Source organism: Coffea eugenioides, chromosome 2 (assembly GCF_003713205.1).
Source record: "Coffea eugenioides isolate CCC68of chromosome 2, Ceug_1.0, whole genome shotgun sequence".
Lineage (NCBI taxonomy): Eukaryota > Viridiplantae > Streptophyta > Magnoliopsida > Gentianales > Rubiaceae > Coffea > Coffea eugenioides.
The window spans coordinates 28,823,538-28,831,951 of record NC_040036.1 but is presented as its reverse complement, the minus strand read 5'-3'; positions in this window follow the sequence as shown (position 1 = coordinate 28,831,951).

Genomic DNA, 8,414 nt, shown 5'->3' with positions numbered 1-8,414 from the left:
TATTAGTATACTGGAAGGGGTTTTAGAAACATAATCACGAAGTAAAACTTGCATGTTAAGATCATATTTGGACTTAAGTTGTAAGCCATCGATAGGAATTAGGCTGAGATTGGCAGGACCTTTAATGCTTGAAACTTGACGGAAGTTTCACTGACTCGAAAACTCTTCGGCACCCGGGATTCTTAAGATCTGTAAACAATCATTTATCATCTAAAGATTGACTAATATTTACCATGATGATCATAATGCGAGCAAGAAAAGATCCAATTTCTATTCGAGAAAGGCTCTTAAATGAATTTTCACAAAAATCCGGACAATTAGAGGGATATATATATATAGTTAATGACAACCCCAAAAATGAACCTAAGAGTCTTAATATCTGCTGAAGTCTATTTGATAACTGGAGTTGGTCCAATGATTAAGGGAGGACTCTTAGTGTAGTCTCTGCTGTTAGGTTCAGGGTTCGAATTCTGCTGTTAGTTTCAGGATTCGAATTTGGCAATTAAAGATAACAAGTGGGTGGGGTGGAAAGGAAGGGTTAAAAAAAAACACAAAAAAAAAAACAGCTAAAGTCTATTTCATAGCCAATTGGTCCAATGACTAAGGGAGGACTCTTAGCGTAGTCTGTAGTCTCTGCTGTTAGGTTCAGGTTCGAATTCTGCTGTTAGTTTCAGGATTCGAATTTGGCAATTAAAGATAACAAGTGGGTGGGGTGGAAAGGAAGGGTTAAAAAAAAAACACAAAAAAAAAAGCAGCTAAAGTCTATTTCATAGCCAATTGATCAAATGACTTCCCCTGAGCTACAAAGGAAATAGAGAATCCTTTTATATTTACTCAGACATATAATAAAGAGTGAATGGCCCAAAAGGTCACTAAACTATTAAAAATGGCATCCTTTGGTCACTAAACTTTTTTTGTGGCCAAAAAGGTCACTAAACTCGCAAAAACTCTCCAACGTAGTCATTTTACCGAATCTCAACGGTTTCTCATCCGGTGGCATGGGCAACGTGGAATGGAGGAATATAGTCAAAGGGCAAAAATGTCTAAAAGATTATTGAAACTGGTGAAACCGTGGGCTATTCCCTACTTTCAAACTCTACGCCAGGCTGAGAGGCCTGAGAGAGATGACTCAGAGGGCACCGGCAAGACTGACCGGAACAACTAGAAGCAAGAAGTTTACGTGCAGTTAGCGGGACATCCCATCACCCACTCTGTGTATTCATCACAGATTTGATAGAAGATCTGGCCGGAAAATCGTGATGAGGCCATGTTTGGCATCCGACCTTTGGGAGTTTATGGGATCTCAGCCATCTAAGCTTAAGAAACGTAATTGACCCAATTCTCTCTCATCTTCTGGAATCGGATAACTGGAAAGAACAGAGCTCGTCTCGCCCCTCAGAATTGAACCCCTAGATTGACTTCATCTTCTCCGGCGATAAAAATAGAGACTGTAATTTCCCTCTCTCCTCCTAATCCTTCCTTCTTGATTGATGACAACCTCAATTTCACCGCCATTTCAGAATCCGAATCCGGCTCTTAGCATTCTGAATCTGTGCACTCCGACCAGAATTTCCTCTACTACAGCCCAGAAGACGACGACGACGACGATGATCAAATGAATTTCGTTAAGGATTTATTCGCGACCCACCATGGTATCCCCGACCATGGACTGTGTAATTCTGAATCCGGGTGTACTTGTCTGGACGAAGAACCCAAATTAGTTTTAGGTGCACAGGCCGAATGCAATGGGGTTGCTTCTCTTCCGTCAATGGTCGGCGGTCTTCGAATTGTGAACATGGAATCGGAGTCCGACTCGGAGTGTTTACAGCCAGTAAACTTCACCAGAGAAGACGAAGTGAATGTCGGTTGATTGGTCAACTTTGGGAACGAAACAGTCTGTGAGTTCACTTGCCCCAATAATCTTTTGGACATTTTTGCCCATATCAGAATATTTATTCAATTCAAGACCCTTGTAACCGGATGAGAAACCGCTGAAATTCGGTAAAATGACTCCGCTGGAGAGTTTTTCCGAGTTTAGTGATCTTTTCGGCCATAAAAAAAGTTTGGTGACCAAAGGATGCCATTTTTAATAGTTTAGTGACCTTTTGGGCTATTCACTCTATAATAAAATGTTAGTTCATGTGTATTACGACTACATGTTATACTTTCCAGTTGTAAATTTTGTTTTGGGCAATTATGATTTTAATCACTTTGATATAACGATCATCATCAACTTCGCTGTCACAAGTTTTTTCAATCAAAACAGTTCATACTTTTTTAATCCCTCCTCATTTTGTTTTCTAACTAGTTATAGTGGCTGGTTATCATCAAACTAAATTTCCCTTGCGAGAAAAAGTTACATTACTAGGGGAGTTGTTTACAGAGCTGATGATTTTGACAGATTCTTGATAATATACTAAAAGTTCTGGGAAAATCACTTCCACGAATAGGAAACCTCAAGTCATGGTAATCCGCTTTTGGTTATAGGAAAACGCAGTAATAGTCAACCAAGGAAAGCGTTGGAGTTTCCGAAAGATCTTAAACAATGTGGTTTTCTTGTACTCAGCTGTCTCATATGTATTAAATATTTCAAAGCAAATGGAAGTGGTTTGGACTTTACTGTATTAATTAGTATATTTCATAAGAGATAGACACAAATAATCATTCACGTCCATTTCAGTTGTTGTTTTGGGTAATCGCTTTCCTGTCTGCCAATCAACATGCAGCAGAATTGAGTATAGGCAAAAGAAAAAAAAAAAATTTTTTTTTTTTGCCCAAACAAGAGAAAAAGTCAAAATTAACTAAGAAAAAAAATTAAATCTTTTGATACTTTTCTAGGTTCTTCTAAAATAAAAATTTAGGAGACACCTTTTTATTTTTTCAATAAACATTCATTTCATTTAGATTGTTATTTTCTTGAGTTTTTATAAAAAAAAAAAGAAAAGAAAAAAATACCGTGGCAATTTGATGTCTGTGAAGTATAAATATAATTAAAAAAATGTTCATGCAAAACGTAAAATTTGCAAATCAAATAAGACTAAATCACAAAATATGGTTCATACCATTTCTTTTATTTTACATACACCATATCAAAAAAATAAAAAATTATAGTAAATAAAACCAAAAAAAACATTTTCCAAACAACCTTCAATCCAAACACACTTTTTGTTTCTCTTTTTACTAACACTAGCATATATACTCGAAAAAGTTCACACATCATTTTTTTTGAAATTCTCCAAGATAAAGTAAACTCAATGTCATGGGATATCTTGTCTTGATATTCTCTTTTTAAGCCTTAAACTCATTTTTGAAACTACCAATCTTGTCATTTTAAGTTTAACATAACGAGTCCAATTAATTTCTTGAACAGGTAAGTTTGTCCGTGATTAATTCTGGACAAGAGCTATATTCAATCAGACAACATATCCAATCAAAGATGGGAAGAATTTGAGGACAATTTCAAGAAATTGTTATTTTGCTAGCTCTACAAGATAAGGAGGCTATTGTTGAAATTAATCTCAAAATTACTGAAAAAATTGAAGAATCTTTATATCTTCTGGGGATGTATTGATAATTTTCTCACACTACAGTTTGAGCACTGCAACAGAGAATGCTGGGACTGGAATGTGTGTCTGGCCATTAAATTAACATTACTGAGCCTTTGTTGATTACCAAAAATCAAAGAGAAAGCAGAAGGATCAAACATTTTTTATTTATCCATCTGAAGAAGAAAGGGATGAAGGATTTCAATCCGGTGCAACCAAGAAAATGAAACAAGAGGAGGATCTAGATCACTTTCAAGAACAAGAACAAAACAGTGGATGATATTTCATATAGTTGGATCAATTACAGTGGCCTTGATCCAGGTAACTGAAAGAATTGATGAGCCTAGAACTTTCCAGCGTTTAAGATATCCATAGATTTCCAGGATTCCATCATCTGTCACCACTGACCAATGTAGACAGAAAAGAAAAGACATGCATAATACGTTTCTTCTAGATCAAATTTTCCCTTTTAATGAAAATTACAAAATTAGAGAACATTATCCTTCTTTGTATTCGTCAAGTCCGGATAATCGCGGTTTCCCCATGGGTTTTTCATGAATGAATTTCTCGAATTTACGGGGCGACATTGCATTTCTTGAAACTTGGATCTGGGCATGATCATGCAATCTCTCTTGTTCTTGGAGTCCTTCTTCGTGTTCTCGGTTGAGCTTGAAATTGCTCAGAATTCTTTGTTTCTAAGTTAGGTCATCTTCTTGTTCTTCTCAACATTTTTCTTGGTGGGTGTACATTCAACAGTTCCTTTTCTTCTTCTTCTTCTTCTTCTTTTTGTCAACGAAATTAGAACAGCAACTCTTAAACAGTAATCGTGAATCAATTGGGTTGATAGATAATCACACTTTGACATCTTTTTAATGGTCCAATAATTGTGAATTGGCAAGAAGAATGCTCCTCTTTTGAGAATAAGAAATACGTTCTTTAGTTTAAGTTGAAAATTATACTTAATTGTTTCTGCATGTAAACATGAAATTTCTTGCAGTGCGAATAATGTCTTTGTTTTGACTTTAATCGTTTGGATATTCAGAGGAACTCTTAAAACAAGTTTGACAAAATTAAGACAGAGAAACAAATGGAAGCAGCAACTTCGATTAACCCTGGTTTTCCTATTGTTGGCGTTGCAGTGGCAAAGTTTGGAGAGCACCTGATCAAAAAATGTCCAAGAATGCTTAGAAAAATTTGTCCAAGATTATAAATATAAGTAGAGCAAAGCACTCCCGGCTCAGGGAAGCTGGTTTTACACAATGTCCGGTACAAGACAATTTTTTGTTCTATCAGGTCTTTCCATCCATGTTCTGATCATGTTATCGAAGGGAATTAAGCAAGTCATTTTTCTTGTATTTTCTTTAATTTATTTAATGTTTTATGCCTTCTTCCTATTTGAACATTTTGGGGTTTCTTTAAGATGTCAATGAGATATTTGAAGGATATCTCTACAATAATAACGTGGGAGCAGGTGGTTTAGTGTAAACAATTTGTTGTCACTTTTTAAAATTACTTTATTATCTTTCAAATAACTTTTCACCACTAACCCGCTTCAATTCAACCACTAACATCACGTAACCAACAAAATACATGTTTATCACTTAAACATAATCGTTTATAGATAATTGCTTGATTTCATTTTTTGTTTGATTTTTATATTTTTTTTGTATTTAGTCTTACTAGATTTTGTTATCGAATAATGAATCGACATTCAATAGTTCAACAGAAGATTTTTTTTATCACTTGCACACACATCGATGTGCGTGTCATTGATCACTAGTTATATATAACCAAAGATAATTAATCTTAGAAGAAATCATGAAAGGTCAACTGGATTTTTCTAAAAAATCACTAGTTTTTTTGCTCATCTTGAGGTTGCATACCAATTAGTGTGTGAAGGCTATTGCTGATGTGATGATTCAGCATTTGTTTGCATGCAGTTTAACTGTTTAATGCAGCGTTAGAAGAAGAGGACTGCTTCAATGAGTGCTGGATTAATTAATTTGGTAATGTACAAATGCACAAACGGAGAAATTTCTAAAATTATGATAAATTTTAAAAAAATTCTACAAAGGGGGCATTTTGAGTGTGGGGTTCCGTCCAAGGGATCTTCGCATTCAGCAAATGCGAGCTCCCTCAACTCGCATTTGTTGAATGCGAAGTCTCTTGAATTTTCCTCCAACGAAATCCCAAAAAAAAAAGAAAAAAGAAAACCAGACCTCGCATTTATGAAATGCGAGGTCAGTTACACTGTGCTCAGACCGCAGACCGCAGAATTCTGGCGTGATGCCAGGAATACCGGAGATGGCACGGGCGTGTTACTAGTGCTGCTTACACCTCCCATGTCCTTGGTCTTGTGGAGAAGGAATGTTCCAGACAGGGTAGTCACAAAGCCACATACTTCAGAGACAATTTGCGATGCACAGCCACGAATTTGAAAGCCATTTGCGAAGGGAAAAGAAAATGTGCAGCGCAAAGGGTCACAAAACTGGTTGGGGATGACTGCTGAGGCAGAAATGGTAGCTGGTTGGGGTGCAAATGGCGTCTGGTGGAAGCTCAACAATGGCGGACAACAACCGACGAGAAAGAAAGAGATTGAGGGATTTTGGGCAATTTCCTCTTGGAAGCTTGGACTGGTGTCTAGCTACGCAAAAGACGAGAGAGTGAGCTGGATGTGCAAAGTTTCGTTCCAATTTCTGCCCCTCTGCTTATGGATTTGAATGCCGAATGTTTGACGTAAAGAATGGAGCTCTGTTTTTGGGTTTAGGTGAAAGAGACAGAGAAATGCGAGGTACTTTTTTTTTTTTTAAAAAAAAATGTATCCTAGCTCGCATTTGCCGAATGCGAGCTAAGTAAGTTTGCATTCAACAAATGCGAACAACCTCATTTTAGAAACGCCTCCACCAATAGCCTTACTTGTAGAAACTCTTTTTTTTTTCATCATAATTCAAGAATTTACTCTGCACAAACGTGATTCAAGATGTACAAATAAAATTTGCAATGCACAACTGAGACTTGGAATAATAACGAGATTTCTCATTTGATCGGGCGGATCCGAGGCTTGATACAAGCTGGATCATCTTTTGAACACATTCCTGGATCAGAAGAGAACTATGTATGGATGGAGCTATGCTTTCCAGCAACTGTCTTTTATTCATAGGGCACTTGTATACTGATGAAGAGTGTTTGGAATTGGATCTGTTGTAAACTCTTGATCTAGAGTCTTTAGAATTGGATCAATTGTATATACATGATCTGTGTTATAGGAAGTATGCCGCTTCTCGTCTATATTGTCTATCTACCACTATTAGAAAAAAAAAAAAAAATCGTTTTCAGTTGGCAAAGCTTGATAGCTAGAAGTTATATTTGGTGCATCAAAGCTCGTTTACTGAGCCTCTCAACCCTCAACTGTTCCAATCTTGTACTGCATACTTGAGAAGCTGATGAGGTTAGACGCGGGGGTGGAAAGCTCTAGGATTCTTGTTCAGCTACATAAAACTCTGTAATCTCGAGAAAATTCTTAAATTGTGATGGAAAAAAAAAGTTATTCTACAAAGATGGTAATTTTTTAAGTTGGTTCTAGACTTGTGATCTTCGCATTTGTGAAATGCGAGTTCAGGTACCTCGCATTTCACAAATGCGAGGTAAGTATTTCCAAAAAAAAAGAAAAATAAGATCGCATTTTCCAAATGCGAGATTGTGTACCTCGCATTCCTTAAATGCGAGGTACTCAATCTGAAAACAATCAAAATTCCCCTCCAAATGCATAGCGGTTGTAGAGCTGCTGGTACTCGAGGGTGAGGCTGGAGTCAGAATGGCAGCGATCGGGGGTGATTACTTCGTCTGTCATGGTATCGTAGGAGGGAGGAAGAGCTCGAAAATTGAGAGATAAGTGCGGAGTACCGGTTCAACGGTGATGTGGTGGCGATGGCCGAGGAGGGCGTATATATGCTTGGCGGCGGTGGTGGTCAAGGTTCCGGTGAGGAGGATATGCTAATCTTTCACGAGTAGAGTAGCGTTGGGATTGGGTATGGGATGTACGGGAAAACACTATGCAGCGTGAAGGAAGTAGTAATATGATCTGGGGTTATGAAGGAGAGAGAGGATGCAGCAATCACATCCATGGGTTTGGAAACTCCGGATTCATTTCATATGGTTGGTGAAATTCTCTGGACATTGCTTGGGTGGGAAGAATTTAAACCAAACAAAAAAACAAAAGTGAGGGAAGTAGTAGTTGGGCTGGCTGGCGAGCGGGCGGGCGGGCGGGAAATTTAGGAGAACGACGAAGAGGGGACCAGTTGCTCGCTCGCTGAGGTGGGTCCCCGACCGATAAGGCCCCCTGATCCTCGTCCCTACTTCCTTCCCAATTCCCAAGTCCTAACCATTTTTCTCACTGAATAAAGAAGTTTCTCTTCTATCTACTGAGTTAACACTTAGTGCTTTTAGCCTCTTCAGACCAATTTTTTTTTTCCAAAAAAAAATCTTTTAAAAGAAAAAAAAATAAGTGGATTTGGATTATTTGATACAGTGTAATATTTGTCTGGAAATAGGCAATTAAGTGGATTACATCAGAATTCCGATTATGTGTTATGTGCATGAATAATTGTTCGATATAGATTGCTTAAGATGAAAGAATGAGAAGGTGGAGGAGGAGGAGGAGGGTGGTGTGATAATGATGAATGCGGCATAAAATTAATGAATAACATTTTATTGACTCATGAAAATCTTGTAAAAGCTGCAAGATAAATGAAAATTATTAAAATCAATCCGTTTACAATTTAAAAAAAAAAAAGCGATGGAAAACTTGTGCAAATGTTTTAAGAATTTTTAAATTCTTTTTTCTCCGCAATACAATTTTCAATTTTTTGG